Source organism: Somniosus microcephalus, chromosome 12 (assembly GCF_052327205.1).
Source record: "Somniosus microcephalus isolate GS21.2 chromosome 12, FLI_Smic_1.0, whole genome shotgun sequence".
Classification (NCBI taxonomy): Eukaryota; Metazoa; Chordata; class Chondrichthyes; order Squaliformes; family Somniosidae; genus Somniosus; species Somniosus microcephalus.
Window position 1 is genome coordinate 148194664 of NC_140998.1, and position 15229 is coordinate 148209892.

Sequence of the window (15229 nt, forward strand, 5' to 3'; positions counted from 1 at the left end):
GTATATTAGTACCTGAGTATCCTGTCACTTTCACTTTTATTCCATGTATCTTTGGTCTGGGTCTAATTTTCTTAAAATCAGTCTCTGATATCACATTAACTTGTGCTCCAGTATCCAATTTAAATGGAATGTGCATGTCATTCACTTTTAGTGTCAACATCCAGTCTCTTTTTTCTTCTTTGTTTTCAGACACAACATCCACATAGAACTCCTCTATCTCGCTTTCATCTACTGCATGGACCTTGCTTTGTTGCGCTTGGTTCTTACAGCAACGGGCATAATGGTTGTTTTTGTTGCAACTATTGCATGTTTTACCATATGCTGGACACTTTCTTGGTGGATGCTGTGTACCGCATCGACTACATGACTTTCGATTGCCCCTTTCATTTTTGTTCACTGGCCACACCTCTTTTTTCACATTGGCGCTCTTTTTGTTAAACGGTTTGTGTCCGTTCTTACTCACTGCATCCACGTTGCAGCTACTGTCACTGAACAGTTCCTTTGCCTGCGACTTCACAGTCTCTGTAGCCCTACACAGTGCTATGGCTTTTCCCAGGTCTAGATTTTGCTCTCTTAGCAGTCTTTCCCTTAGACCATTATCTGGAATACCACACACCAGTCTGTCTTTTATCAGCGAGTCTGTCAGTCCCCCAAATTCACACGTTTTGCTTCTGTTTCTCAGTTCAGTCACATACTGATCAATAGTCTCTCCCGTTTTCTGTGCACATGTGAAAAATCTGTGCCTCTCAAACGTCACGTTACGTTTAGGTATGCAGTAGGCCTCAAACTGTTCCATTATTTTATCCAGCTTCATTTTGTCTCCATCAGCAGCGAATGTGAAGTTATTATACACCTCCAGCGCTTCATCACCCATGACATGTAAGAACACTGACGCATTCATTTTATCACTTTTCTCATCAGCTCCGATTGCCGCTAAATACAACTCCAAACGTTGTTTGCACCTCCTCCAATTTTCAGCCACATTACCTGTCAACTGAAGCTTCGCCGGTGGGTGTAATCCTACCATTTTTTCACTTCGTTAGCTATTCTCCAATGGTAAGTAACGATGTTCTCTTTTGGCTTGCTAATATGTGGAGAGCTGATTTAACTTCAGATTTTTCCTCTTCATCTCTTTCAATCACTTCTTCTGACACCATGTATTGGTTTGTATGTGGGTTCAATGACGACACATTCATGAAAGAGCTTGTCTTTTTATCTAATGTATGTTCAACTCAGTTAACAGCAGTCCAGGAGACACCATCTTAGAGATCCATCTAAAAGGAAACTAAAACTAAACTCCCTCTCTCACATGCCCTCTGCTGGTAAGGCATAAATAATCAAACAGGCAAATATGCTGGTAAGGCATCATAATCAAACAGGCAAATACCATCACTATTTGCTGATATCATTACACCTGGTGTCTCTGTATATTAACACTCTCCTGTACTGTCTGGTGTCCCTGTATATTAACCCTCTGCTGTACTGCCTTGTGTTTATGAAATGTAAACCTCTCCTGTACTGCCTGGTGCCCCTGTATATTAACCCTCTCCTGTAATGTCTGGTGTCTCTGTATATTAACCCTCTGCTGCACTGTCTGGTGTCCCTGTATATTAACCCGCTCCTGTACTGCCTGGCGGCCCTGTATATTAACCCGCTCCTCTACTGCCTAGTGTTTCTTTATATTAACCCTCTCCTGTACTTTCTGGTATCCCTGTATATTAATCCCCTCCTGTACTGCCTGCTGTCCCTGTTTATTAAACCTCTCCTGTAATGTCTGGTGTCCCTGTATATTAATCCACTCCTGTATTTTCTGGTGTCCCTGGAGATTAACCCTCTCCTGTACTGTCTGGTGTCTCTGTATATTAACCCTCTCCTGTACTATCTGGTGTACCTGAATATTAACCCTCTCCTGTACTGCCTGGTGTCCCTGTATATTAACCCTCTACTTTACTGTCTGGTTTTCCTGTATATTAACCCTCTCCTGTACTGACTAGTGTCTCTGTATATTAACCCTCTCATGTACTGACTAATTTCTCTGTATATTAACCCTCTCCTGTACTGCCTGGTGTTCCTGTATATGAACCCTCTCCTGTACTGTCTGGTGTCCCTGTATATTAACCCTCTGCTGTACTGTCTGGTGTCCCTGTATATGAACCCTCTCCTGCTCTGCCTCGTGTTTCTGTATATTAACCCTCTCCTGTACTGGCTGGTGTCTCTGTATATTAACCCTCTCCTGTACTGCCGGGTGTCCCTGTATATTAATCCTCTCATGTACTGACTAATGACTCTGTATATTAACCCTCTCCTGTACTGTCTGGTGTCACTTTATATTAACACTCTCCTGTCTGGTGTCCCTGTATATTAACCCTCTCCTGTACTGCCTGGTGCCCCTGTATATTAACCCTCTCCTGTACTGTCTGGTGTCACTTTATATTAACCCTCTCCTGTGCTGTCTGGTATTCTATATATTAACCCTCTCCTGTACTGTCCGGTGTCCATGTATATTAACCCCCTGCTGTACTGTCTGGTGTTCCTGTACTGTCTGGCGTCTTGTATATTAACCCTCTCCTGTACTGTCTGGTGTCCCTGTGTATTAACCCTCTCCTGTACTGTCTGGTGTTTCTGTATTTTAAACCTCTCCTGTACTGTCTGGTGTTTCCGTATATTAACCCTCTCCTGTACTGACTGGTGTCCCTGTATATTAACACTCTGCTGTAGTGTCTGGCGCCACCCTGTATGGTAACCCTCTCCTGGTACTGTCTGGTGTCCCTGTATATTAACCCACTCCTGTACTGCCTGGTGTCCCTGTATATTAACCTTCTGCTGTAATATTTGGTGTCCCTTTATGTTAACACTCTGTTGTACTGTCTGGTGATCCCCAGTATATTAACCCTCTCCTGTACTGTCTGGTGTCCCTGTATGTTAATCCTCTCCTGTACTGCCTGGTGTCCCTGTATATTAACCCTCTCGTGTACTGCCTGGTGTTTCTGTTTTGTAAATCTCTACTGTACTGTCTGGTGTCCCTGTATATTAATCCTCTCCTGTACTGCCTGGTGTCCCTGTATATTAACCCTCTCCTGTACTGCCTGGTGTTTCTGTATATTAACGCACTCCTGTACTGCCTGGTGTCCCTGTATATTAACCCTCTCCTGTACTGTCTGGTGTCCCTGTATATTAACCCTCTCCTGTACTGTCTGGTGTCACTTTATATTAACACTCTCCTGTACTGTCTGGTGTCCCTGTATATTAATCCTCTCCTGTTCTACCTGGTGCCACTGTATCTTAACCCTCTCCTGTTCTCTCTTGTGTCACCTTATGTTAACCCTCTCCTGAACTGTCTGGCGCTTCTATATATTAACCCTCTCCTGTACTGTCTGTTGTTCCTGTATATCAACCCTCTCCTGTAATGTCTGTAGTCCCTGTATATTAACCCTCTCCTGTGCTGTCTGGTGTTTCTATATATTAACCCTCTCCTGTACTGTCTGGTGTCCCTGAATATTAACCCTCTTCTGTACTGTCTGGTGTCCCTGTATTTTAACCCTCTCCTGTACGGTCTGGTGTTGCAGTATATTAACCCTCTCCTGTACTGCCGGGTGTCCCTGTATATTAACCCTCTCCTGAACTGTCTAATGACTCTGTATATTAACCCTCTCCTGTACTGTCTGGTGTCACTTTATATTAACACTCTCCTGTACTGTCTGGTGTCCCTGTATATTAATCCACTCCTGTACTGCCTGGTGATCCTGTATATTAACCCTCTCCTGTACTGCCTGGTGTTTCTGTACATTAACTCTCTCCTGTACCGTCTGGTGTCCCTGTATATTAATCCTCTCCTGTACTGCCTGGTGTCCCTGTATATTAACCCTCTCCTTTACTGCCTGGTGTTGCTGTATATTAACCCTCTCCAGTACTGTCTGCTGTCCCTGTATATTAACCCACTCCTGTACTGTCTGTTGTCCCTGTATATTAATCCTCTCCTGTACTGCCTGGTGTCCCTGCATATTAACCCTCTGCTGTACTGCCTGTTCTTTCTGTATATTAACTCTCTCCTGTACTGTCTGGTGTCCCTGTGTCTTTATCCTTTCCTGTACTGCCTGGTGACCCTGTTTATTAACCCGCTCCTGTAATGCCTGGTGTTTCTGCATATGAACCCTCTCCTGTACTGTCTGGTGTCCCTGTATATTAACCCTCTCCTTTACTGTCTGGTGTCCCTGTATATTAACCCTCTCCTGTACTGTCTGGTGTCACTGTATATTAATCATCTCCTGTAATGTCTGGTGTCCCTCAATATTTACCCTCCCCTGTACTATCTGGTATCCCTGTATATTAAACCTCTCCTGTACTGTCTGGTGTTTCTGCATATTAACCCTCTCCTGTACTGCCTGGTGTTTCTGTATATTTAACCTCTCCTGGTACTGCCTTGTGTCCCTGTATATTAACCCACTCCTGTACCCCCTGGTGTCGCACTATATTAACCTTCTCCTGCACTGCCTGGTGTCCCTGTATATTAACGCTCTCCTGTACTGTCTGGTATCCCTGTATATTAAACCTCTCCTGTACTGTCTGGTGTCCCTGTATATTAACACTCTCCTGTATTTCTGGTGCCCCACTGTATATTAACCCTCTCCTGTACTGCCTGGTGTCCCTGTATATTGACACTCTCCTGTACTGTCTGGTGCCCTCCTGTATATTAACCCTCTCCTGAACTGCATGGTGTCCCTCTTAATTAACCCTCTCCTGTACTGTCTGGTGTCCCTGTATATTACCCCTCCCCTGTACTGTCTGGTGTCTCTGTATATTAACCTTGCCCTGTACAGCCTGGTGTCCCTGCATATTAACCCTCTCCTGTACTAATTGGTGTCCCTGTATATTAACCCTCTCCTGTATTGTCTGATGTCCCTGTATATTAACCCTCACCTGTACTGTCTGGTGTCCCTGTATATTAACCCTCTGCTGTACTGTCTGGTTTCCCTGTATATTAACCCTCTCCTGTACTGCCTGGTGTCCCTGTCTATTAACCCTCTCCTCTACTGTCTGGTGTCCCTGATTATTAGCCCACTCCTGCACTGCCTTGTGTCCCTGTATATTAACCCTCTCCTGTACTGTCTGGTGTCACTGTATATTAATCATCTCCTGTAATGTCTGGTGTCCCTCAATATTTACCCTCTCCTGTACTATCTGGTATCCCTGCATATTAACCCTCTCCTGTACTGTCTGGTGTTTCTGTATTTTAAACCTCTCCTGTACTGTCTGGTGTTTCCGTATATTAACCCTCTCCTGTACTGACTGGTGTCCCTGTATATTAACACTCTGCTGTAGTGTCTGGCGCCACCCTGTATGGTAACCCTCTCCTGGTACTGTCTGGTGTCCCTGTATATTAACCCACTCCTGTACTGCCTGGTGTCCCTGTATATTAACCTTCTGCTGTAATATTTGGTGTCCCTTTATGTTAACACTCTGTTGTACTGTCTGGTGATCCCCAGTATATTAACCCTCTCCTGTACTGTCTGGTGTCCCTGTATGTTAATCCTCTCCTGTACTGCCTGGTGTCCCTGTATATTAACCCTCTCGTGTACTGCCTGGTGTTTCTGTTTTGTAAATCTCTACTGTACTGTCTGGTGTCCCTGTATATTAATCCTCTCCTGTACTGCCTGGTGTCCCTGTATATTAACCCTCTCCTGTACTGCCTGGTGTTTCTGTATATTAACGCACTCCTGTACTGCCTGGTGTCCCTGTATATTAACCCTCTCCTGTACTGTCTGGTGTCCCTGTATATTAACCCTCTCCTGTACTGTCTGGTGTCACTTTATATTAACACTCTCCTGTACTGTCTGGTGTCCCTGTATATTAATCCTCTCCTGTTCTACCTGGTGCCACTGTATCTTAACCCTCTCCTGTTCTCTCTTGTGTCACCTTATGTTAACCCTCTCCTGAACTGTCTGGCGCTTCTATATATTAACCCTCTCCTGTACTGTCTGTTGTTCCTGTATATCAACCCTCTCCTGTAATGTCTGTAGTCCCTGTATATTAACCCTCTCCTGTGCTGTCTGGTGTTTCTATATATTAACCCTCTCCTGTACTGTCTGGTGTCCCTGAATATTAACCCTCTTCTGTACTGTCTGGTGTCCCTGTATTTTAACCCTCTCCTGTACGGTCTGGTGTTGCAGTATATTAACCCTCTCCTGTACTGCCGGGTGTCCCTGTATATTAACCCTCTCCTGAACTGTCTAATGACTCTGTATATTAACCCTCTCCTGTACTGTCTGGTGTCACTTTATATTAACACTCTCCTGTACTGTCTGGTGTCCCTGTATATTAATCCACTCCTGTACTGCCTGGTGATCCTGTATATTAACCCTCTCCTGTACTGCCTGGTGTTTCTGTACATTAACTCTCTCCTGTACCGTCTGGTGTCCCTGTATATTAATCCTCTCCTGTACTGCCTGGTGTCCCTGTATATTAACCCTCTCCTTTACTGCCTGGTGTTGCTGTATATTAACCCTCTCCAGTACTGTCTGCTGTCCCTGTATATTAACCCACTCCTGTACTGTCTGTTGTCCCTGTATATTAATCCTCTCCTGTACTGCCTGGTGTCCCTGCATATTAACCCTCTGCTGTACTGCCTGTTCTTTCTGTATATTAACTCTCTCCTGTACTGTCTGGTGTCCCTGTGTCTTTATCCTTTCCTGTACTGCCTGGTGACCCTGTTTATTAACCCGCTCCTGTAATGCCTGGTGTTTCTGCATATGAACCCTCTCCTGTACTGTCTGGTGTCCCTGTATATTAACCCTCTCCTTTACTGTCTGGTGTCCCTGTATATTAACCCTCTCCTGTACTGTCTGGTGTCACTGTATATTAATCATCTCCTGTAATGTCTGGTGTCCCTCAATATTTACCCTCCCCTGTACTATCTGGTATCCCTGTATATTAAACCTCTCCTGTACTGTCTGGTGTTTCTGCATATTAACCCTCTCCTGTACTGCCTGGTGTTTCTGTATATTTAACCTCTCCTGGTACTGCCTTGTGTCCCTGTATATTAACCCACTCCTGTACCCCCTGGTGTCGCACTATATTAACCTTCTCCTGCACTGCCTGGTGTCCCTGTATATTAACGCTCTCCTGTACTGTCTGGTATCCCTGTATATTAAACCTCTCCTGTACTGTCTGGTGTCCCTGTATATTAACACTCTCCTGTATTTCTGGTGCCCCACTGTATATTAACCCTCTCCTGTACTGCCTGGTGTCCCTGTATATTGACACTCTCCTGTACTGTCTGGTGCCCTCCTGTATATTAACCCTCTCCTGAACTGCATGGTGTCCCTCTTAATTAACCCTCTCCTGTACTGTCTGGTGTCCCTGTATATTACCCCTCCCCTGTACTGTCTGGTGTCTCTGTATATTAACCTTGCCCTGTACAGCCTGGTGTCCCTGCATATTAACCCTCTCCTGTACTAATTGGTGTCCCTGTATATTAACCCTCTCCTGTATTGTCTGATGTCCCTGTATATTAACCCTCACCTGTACTGTCTGGTGTCCCTGTATATTAACCCTCTGCTGTACTGTCTGGTTTCCCTGTATATTAACCCTCTCCTGTACTGCCTGGTGTCCCTGTCTATTAACCCTCTCCTCTACTGTCTGGTGTCCCTGATTATTAGCCCACTCCTGCACTGCCTTGTGTCCCTGTATATTAACCCTCTCCTGTACTGTCTGGTGTCACTGTATATTAATCATCTCCTGTAATGTCTGGTGTCCCTCAATATTTACCCTCTCCTGTACTATCTGGTATCCCTGCATATTAAACCTCTCCTGTACTGTCTGGTGTTTCTGTATATTAACCCTCTCCTGTACTGCCTGGTGTTTCTGTATATTTAACCTCTCCTGGTACTGCCTTGTGTCCCTGTATATTAACCCACTCCTGTACTCCCTGGTGTTGCACTATATTAACCCTCTCCTGCACTGCCTGGTGTCCCTGTATATTAACGCTCTCCTGTACTGTCTGGTATCCCTGTATATTAAACCTCTCCTGTACTGTCTGGTGTCCCTGTATATTAACACTCTCCTGTATTTCTGGTGCCCCACTGTATATTAACCCTCTCCTGTACTGCCTGGTGTCCCTGTATATTGACTCTCTCCTGTACTGTCTGGTGCCCTCCTGTATATTAACCCTCTCCTGTACTGCATGGTGTCCCTCTTAATTAACCCTCTCCTGTACTGTCTGGTGTCCCTGTATATTACCCCTCCCCTGTACTGTCTGGTGTCTCTGTATATTAACCTTGCCCTGTACAGCCTGGTGTCCCTGTATATTAACCCTCTCCTGTACTAATTGGTGTCCCTGTATATTAACCCTCTCCTGTATTGTCTGATGTCCCTGTATATTAACCCTCACCTGTACTGTCTGGTGTCCCTGTATATTAACCCTCTGCTGTACTGTCTGGTTTCCCTGAATATGAACCCTATGCTGTACTGCCTGGTGTTTCTGAAAAGTAACCCTCTCCTGTACTGCCTGGTGTCCCTGTCTATTAACCCTCTCCTCTACTGTCTGGTGTCCCTGATTATTAGCCCACTCCTGCACTGCCTTGTGTCCCTGTATATTAACCCTCTCCTGTACTCCCTGGTGTCTCTGTATATTAACACTCTGCTATACTGCCTGGTGTTTTTGAAATGTAAACCTCTCCTGTACTGCTTTGTGTCCCTGTCTATTAACACTCTCCTCTACTGTCAGGTGTCCCTGTATATTAACCCTCTCCTGTACTGTCTGGTTACCTGTATTTTAACCCTCTCCAGTACTCTCTGGTGTCCCTGTATATTAATCCTCTCCTGTACTGCCTGGTTTCCCTGTATATTAACCCTCTCCTCTACTGTCGTGTGTTTCTGTATATTAACCCTCTCCTGTACTGTCTGGTGACTCTGTATATTAACCCTCTCCTGTACAGTCTGGTGTCCCTGTATAGTATCCCTCTCCTGTACTGTCTGGTGTATCTGTATATTATCCCTCTCCTGGAATGTCTGGTGTCCCTGTATATTAACCCTCTCCTCTACTGTCTGGTGTTTCTGGATATTAACCCTCTCCTGTACTGTCTTGTGTCCCTGTATATTAACCCTCTCCTGTACTGTCTGGTGTCCCTGTATATTAACCCTCTCCTGTACTGTCTGGTGTCACTTTATATTAACACTCTCCTGTACTGTCTGGTGTCCCTGTATATTAATCCTCTCCTGTTCTACCTGGTGCCACTGTATCTTAACCCTCTCCTGTTCTCTCTTGTGTCACATTATGTTAACCCTCTCCTGAACTGTCTGGCGCTTCTATATATTAACCCTCTCCTGTATTGTCTGTTGTTCCTGTATATCAACCCTCTCCTGTACTGCCTGGTGTCCCTGAATATTAACCCTCTCCTGAACTGTCTGGTGTTTCTATATATTAACCCTCTCCTGTACTGTCTGGCGTCCCTGTATATTAAACCTCTCCTGTACTGTCTGGAGTCACTTTATATTAACCCTTTCCTGAACTGCCTTGTGCCTCTCTATATTAACCCTCTCCTGTACTGTCTGGTGTCCCTGTATATTAATCCTCTCCTGTACTGCCTGGTGTCCCTGAAAATTAACCCTCTCCTGAACTGTCTGGTGTTTCTATATATTAACCCTCTCCTGTACTGTCTGGTGTCCCTGTATATTAACCCTCTCCTGTACTGCCTGGTGTTTCTGTACATTAACTCTCTCCTGTACCGTCTGGTGTCCCTGTATATTAGCCCTCTCCTTTACTGCCTGGTGTTGCTGTATATTAACCCTCTCCAGTACTGTCTGGAGTCACTTTATATTAACCCTTTCCTGAACTGCCTGGTGCCTCTCTATATTAACCCTCTCCTGTACTGTCTGTTGTCCCTGTATATGAACCCTCTCCTGTGCTGTCTGGTGTTTCTATATAGTAACCCTCTCCTGTACTGTCTGGCGTCCCTATGTATTAACCCTCTCCTGTACTGTCTCGTGTTACTGTATCTTAACCCTCTCCTGTACTGTCTGGCATCCCTGTATATTAACCCTCTGCTGTACTGTCTGATGCCACCCTGTATAGTAAACCTCTCCTGGTACTGTCTGGTGTCCCTGTATATTAACCCACTCCTGTACTGTCTGGTGTCCCTGTATATTAACCCTCTCCTGTACAGTCTGGTGTCCCTGTATATTAAAAATCTGTTGAACTGTCTGGTGCCCCCCCCCCGTATATTAACCCTCTCCTGTACTGTCTGTTGTCCCTGTATATTAATCCTCTCCTCTACTGCCTGGTGTCCCTGTATATTAACCCTCTGCTGTACTGCCTGTTGTTTCTGTATATTAACTCTCTCCTGTACTGTCTGGTGTCCCTGTGTCTTTATCCTTTCCTGTACTGCCTGGTGACGCTGTTTATTAACCCGCTCCTGTAATGCCTGGTGTTTCTGCATATTAACCCTCTCCTGTACTGTCTGGTGTCCCTGTATATTAACCCTCTCCTTTACTGTCTGGTGTCCCTGTATATTAACCCTCTCCTGTACTGTCTGGTGTCACTGTATATTAATCATCTCCTGTAATGTCTGGTGTCCCTCTATATTAACCCTCTCCTGTACTATCTGGTATCCCTGTATATTAAACCTCTCCTGTACTCTCTGGTGTTTCTGTATATTAACCCTCTCCTGTACTGCCTGGTGTTTCTGAATATTTAACCTCTCCTGGTACTGCCTTGTGTCCCTGCATATTAACCCACTCCTGTACTCCCTGGTGTCCCACTATATTAACCCTCTCCTGCACTGCCTGCTGTCCCTGTATATTAACGCTCTCCTCTACTGTCTGGTATCCGTGTATATTAAACCTCTCCTGTACTGTCTGGTGTCCCTGTATATTAACACTCTCCTGTACTTTCTGGTGCCCCACTGTATATTAACCCTCTCCTGTACTGCCTGGTGTCCCTGTATATTGACTCTCTCCTGTACTGTCTGGTGCCCTCCTGTATATTAACCCTCTCCTGTACTGCATGGTGTCCCTCTTAATTAACCATCTCCTGTACTGTCTGGTGTCCCTGTATATTACCCCTCCCCTGTACTGTCTGGTGTCTCTGTATATTAACCTTGCCCTGTACAGCCTGGTGTCCCTGTATATTAACCCTCTCCTGTACAAATTGGTGTCCCTGTATATTAACCCTCTCCTGTATTCTCTGATGTCCCTGTATATTAACCCGCACCTGTACTGTCTGGTGTCCCTGTATATTAACCCTCTGCTGTACTGTCTGGTTTCCCTGTATATTAACCCTATGCTGTACTGCCTGGTGTTTCTGAAAAGTAACCCTCTCCTGTACTGCCTGGTGTCCCTGTCTATTAACCCTCTCCTCTACTGCCTGGTGTCCCTGATTATTAGTCCACTCCTGCACTGCCTTGTGTCCCTGTATATTAACCCTCTCCTGTACTCCCTGGTGTCTCTGTATATTAACACTCTCCTGTACTCTCTGGTGTCCCTGAATATTAACCCTCTGCTATACTGCCTGGTGTTTTTGAAATGTAAACCTCTCCTGTACTGCTCGGTGTCCCTGTCTATTAACCCTCTCCTCTACTGTCAGGTGTCACTGTATATTAACCCTCTCCTGTATTGTCTGGTGTCCCTGTATTTTAACCCTCTCCTGTACTGTCTGGTGTCCCTGTATATCAATCCTCTCCTGTACTGCCTGGTTTCCCTGTATATTAACCCTCTCCTCTACTGTCGTGTGTTTCTGTATATTAACCCTCTCCTGTACTGTCTGGTGTATCTGTATATTATCCCTCTTTTGGAATGTCTGGTGTCCCTGTATATTAACCCTCTCCTGTACTGTCTGGTGTCCCTGAATATTAACCCTCTTCTGTACTGTCTGGTGTCCCTGTATTTTAACCCTCTCCTGTACTGTCTGGTGTTGCAGTATATTAACCCTCTCCTGTACTGCCGGGTGTTCCTGTATATTAACCCTCTCCTGAACTGACTAATGACTCTGTATATTAACCCTCTCCTGTACTGTCTGGTGTCACTTTATATTAACACTCTCCTGTACTGTCTGGTGTCCCTGTATATTAATCCTCTCCTGTTCTACCTGGTGCCACTGTATCTTAACCCTCTCCTGTTCTCTCTTGTGTCACATTATGGTAACCCTCTCCTGAACTGTCTCGCGCTTCTATATATTAACCCTCTCCTGTACTGTCTGTTGTTCCTGTATATCAACCCTCTCCTGTAATGTCTGGAGTCCCTGTATATTAACCCTCTCCTGTGCTGTCTGGTGTTTCTATATATTAACCCTCTCCTGTACTGTCTGGTGTCCCTGTATATTAACCCTCTGCTGTACTGTCTGGTGTCCCTGTATATTAACCCTCTCCTGCACTGCCTGGTGTTTCTGTATATTAACCCTCTCCTGTACTGGCTGGTGTCTCTGTATATTAACCCTCTCCTGTACTGCCGGGTGTCCCTGTATATTAACCCTCTCCTGTACTGCTTTGTGCCCCTGTATATTAACCCTCTCCTGTACTGCTTTGTGCCCCTGTATATTAACCCTCTCCTGTATTGTCTAATGTCACTTAATATTAACCCTCTCCTGAACTGTCTGGTTCTTCTGTATATTAATCCTCTCCTGTACTGTCTGTTGTCCCTGTATATTAAGCCTCTCCTGTGCTGTCTGGTATTTCTATATATTAACCCTCTCCTGTTATGTCTGGTGTCTCTGTATATTAACCCTCTCCTGTACTGTCTGGTGTCCCTGTGTATTAAACCTCTCCTGTACTGTCTGGTGTTTCTGTATATTAACCCTCTCCTGTACTGTCTGGTGTTTCTGTATATTAACCCTCTCCTGTGCTGTCTGGTGTCCCTGTATATTAACGCTCTGCTGTACTGTCTGGTGCCACCCTGTATATTAATCCTCTCCTGTACTGTCTGGTGTCCCTGTATATTACTCCTCTCCTGTACTGGCTGGTGTCCCTGTATATTAACCCTCTCCTGTACTGACTGGTGTTTCTGTATATTAACTCTCTACTGTACTGTCGGGTGTTCCTGTATATTAATCCTCTCCTGTACTGTCTGTTGTCCCTGTATATTAAGCCTCTCCTGTGCTGTCTGGTATTTCTATATATTAACCCTCTCCTGTTATGTCTGGTGTCTCTGTATATTAACCCTCTCCTGTACTGTCTGGTGTCCCTGTGTATTAAACCTCTCCTGTACTGTCTGGTGTTTCTGTATATTAACCCTCTCCTGTACTGTCTGGTGTTTCTGTATATTAACCCTCTCCTGTGCTGTCTGGTGTCCCTGTATATTAACGCTCTGCTGTACTGTCTGGTGCCACCCTGTATATTAATCCTCTCCTGTACTGTCTGGTGTCCCTGTATATTACTCCTCTCCTGTACTGCCTGGTGTCCCTGTATATTAACCCTCTCCTGTACTGACTGGTGTTTCTGTATATTAACTCTCTACTGTACTGTCGGGTGTTCCTGTATATTAATCCTCTCCTGTACTGCCTGGTGTCCCTGTATATTAACCCTCTCCTGTACAGACTAATGTCTCTGTATATTAACCCTCTCCTGTACTGACAAATTTCTCTGTATATTAACCCTCTCCTGTACTGCCTGGTGTCCCTGTATATTAACCCTCTCCTGTACTGTCTGGTGTCCCTGTATATTAACCCTCTGCTGCACTGTCTGGTGTCCCTGTATATTAACCCTCTCCTGCACTGCCTGGTGTTTCTGTATGTTAACCCTCTCCTGTACTGGCTGGTGTCTCTGTATATTAACCCTCTCCTGTACTGCCGGGTGTCCCTGTATATTAACCCTCTCCAATACTGTCTGGTGTCACTTTTTATTAACACTCTCCTGTACTGTCTGGTGTCCCTGTATATTAACCCTCTCCTGTACTGCCTGGTGCCACTGTATATTAACCCTCTCCTGTATTGTCTGGTGTCACTTTATATTAACCCTCTCCTGAACTGTCTGGTGCTTCTGTATATTAACCCTCTCCTGTACTGTCTGTTGCCCCTGTATATTAATCCTCTCCTGTAATATCTGGAGTCCCTGTATATTAACCCTCTCCTGTGCTGTCTGGTATTTCTATATATTAACCCTCTCCTGTACTGTCTGGTGCCCCTGTATACTAACCCCCTGCTGTACTGTCTGGTGTTTCTGTATATTAATCCTCTCCTGTACTGTCTGGTGTCTCTGTATATTAACCCCCTCCTGTACTGTCTGGTGTCCCTGTGTATTAACCCTCTCCTGTACTGTCTGGTGTTTCTGTATATTAACACTCTCCTGTACTGTCTGGTGTTTCTGTATATTAACCTTCTCCTGTACTGTCTGGTGTCCCTGTATATTAACGCTCTGCTGTACTGGCTGGTGCCACCCTGTATGATAACCCTCTCCTGGTACTGTCTGGTGTCCCTGTATATTAACCCACTCCTGTACTGTCTGGTGTCTCTGTATATTAACCCTCTTCTGTAATGTCTGGTGTCCTTTATATTAACACACTGTTGTACTGTCTGGTGATCCCCTGTATATAAACCCTCTCCTGTACTGTCTGGTGTCCCTGTATATTAATCCTTTCCTGTACTGCCTGGTGTTTCTGTATGTTAACTACTGTAATGTCGGGTGTTCCTGTATATTAATCCTCTCCTGTACTGCCTGGTGTCCCTGTATATTAACCCTATCCTGTACTGCCTGGTGTTTCTGTATATTAACCCTCTCCTGTACTGCCTGGTGTCCCTGTATATTAACCCTCTCCTGTACTGTCTGGTGTCCCTGTATATTAACCCTCTCCTGTAATGTCTGGTGTCCCTGTATATTAACCCTCTCCTTTACTGTCTGGTGTCCCTGTATATTAACCCTCTCCTGTACTGTCTGGTGTCCCTGTATATTAACCCTCTCCTGTAATGTCTGGTGTCCCTGTATATTAACCCTCTCCTGTACTGTTTGGTGTCGCTGTATATTAACCCTCTCCTGTAATGTCTGGTGTCCCTGTATATTAACCCTCTCCTGTACTGTCTGGTGTCCCTGTATATTAACCCTCTCCGGTACTGTCTGGTGTTTCTGTATATTTAACCTCTCTTGGTACTGCCTTGTGTCCCTGTATATTAACCCTCTCCTGTACTCCATGGTGTCCCTGTATATTAACCCTCTGCTGTAATGCCTGGTGTCCCTGTATATTAACCCTCTCCTGTACTGTCTGGTGTATCTGTATATTATCCCTCTCCTGTAATGTCTGGTGTCCCTGT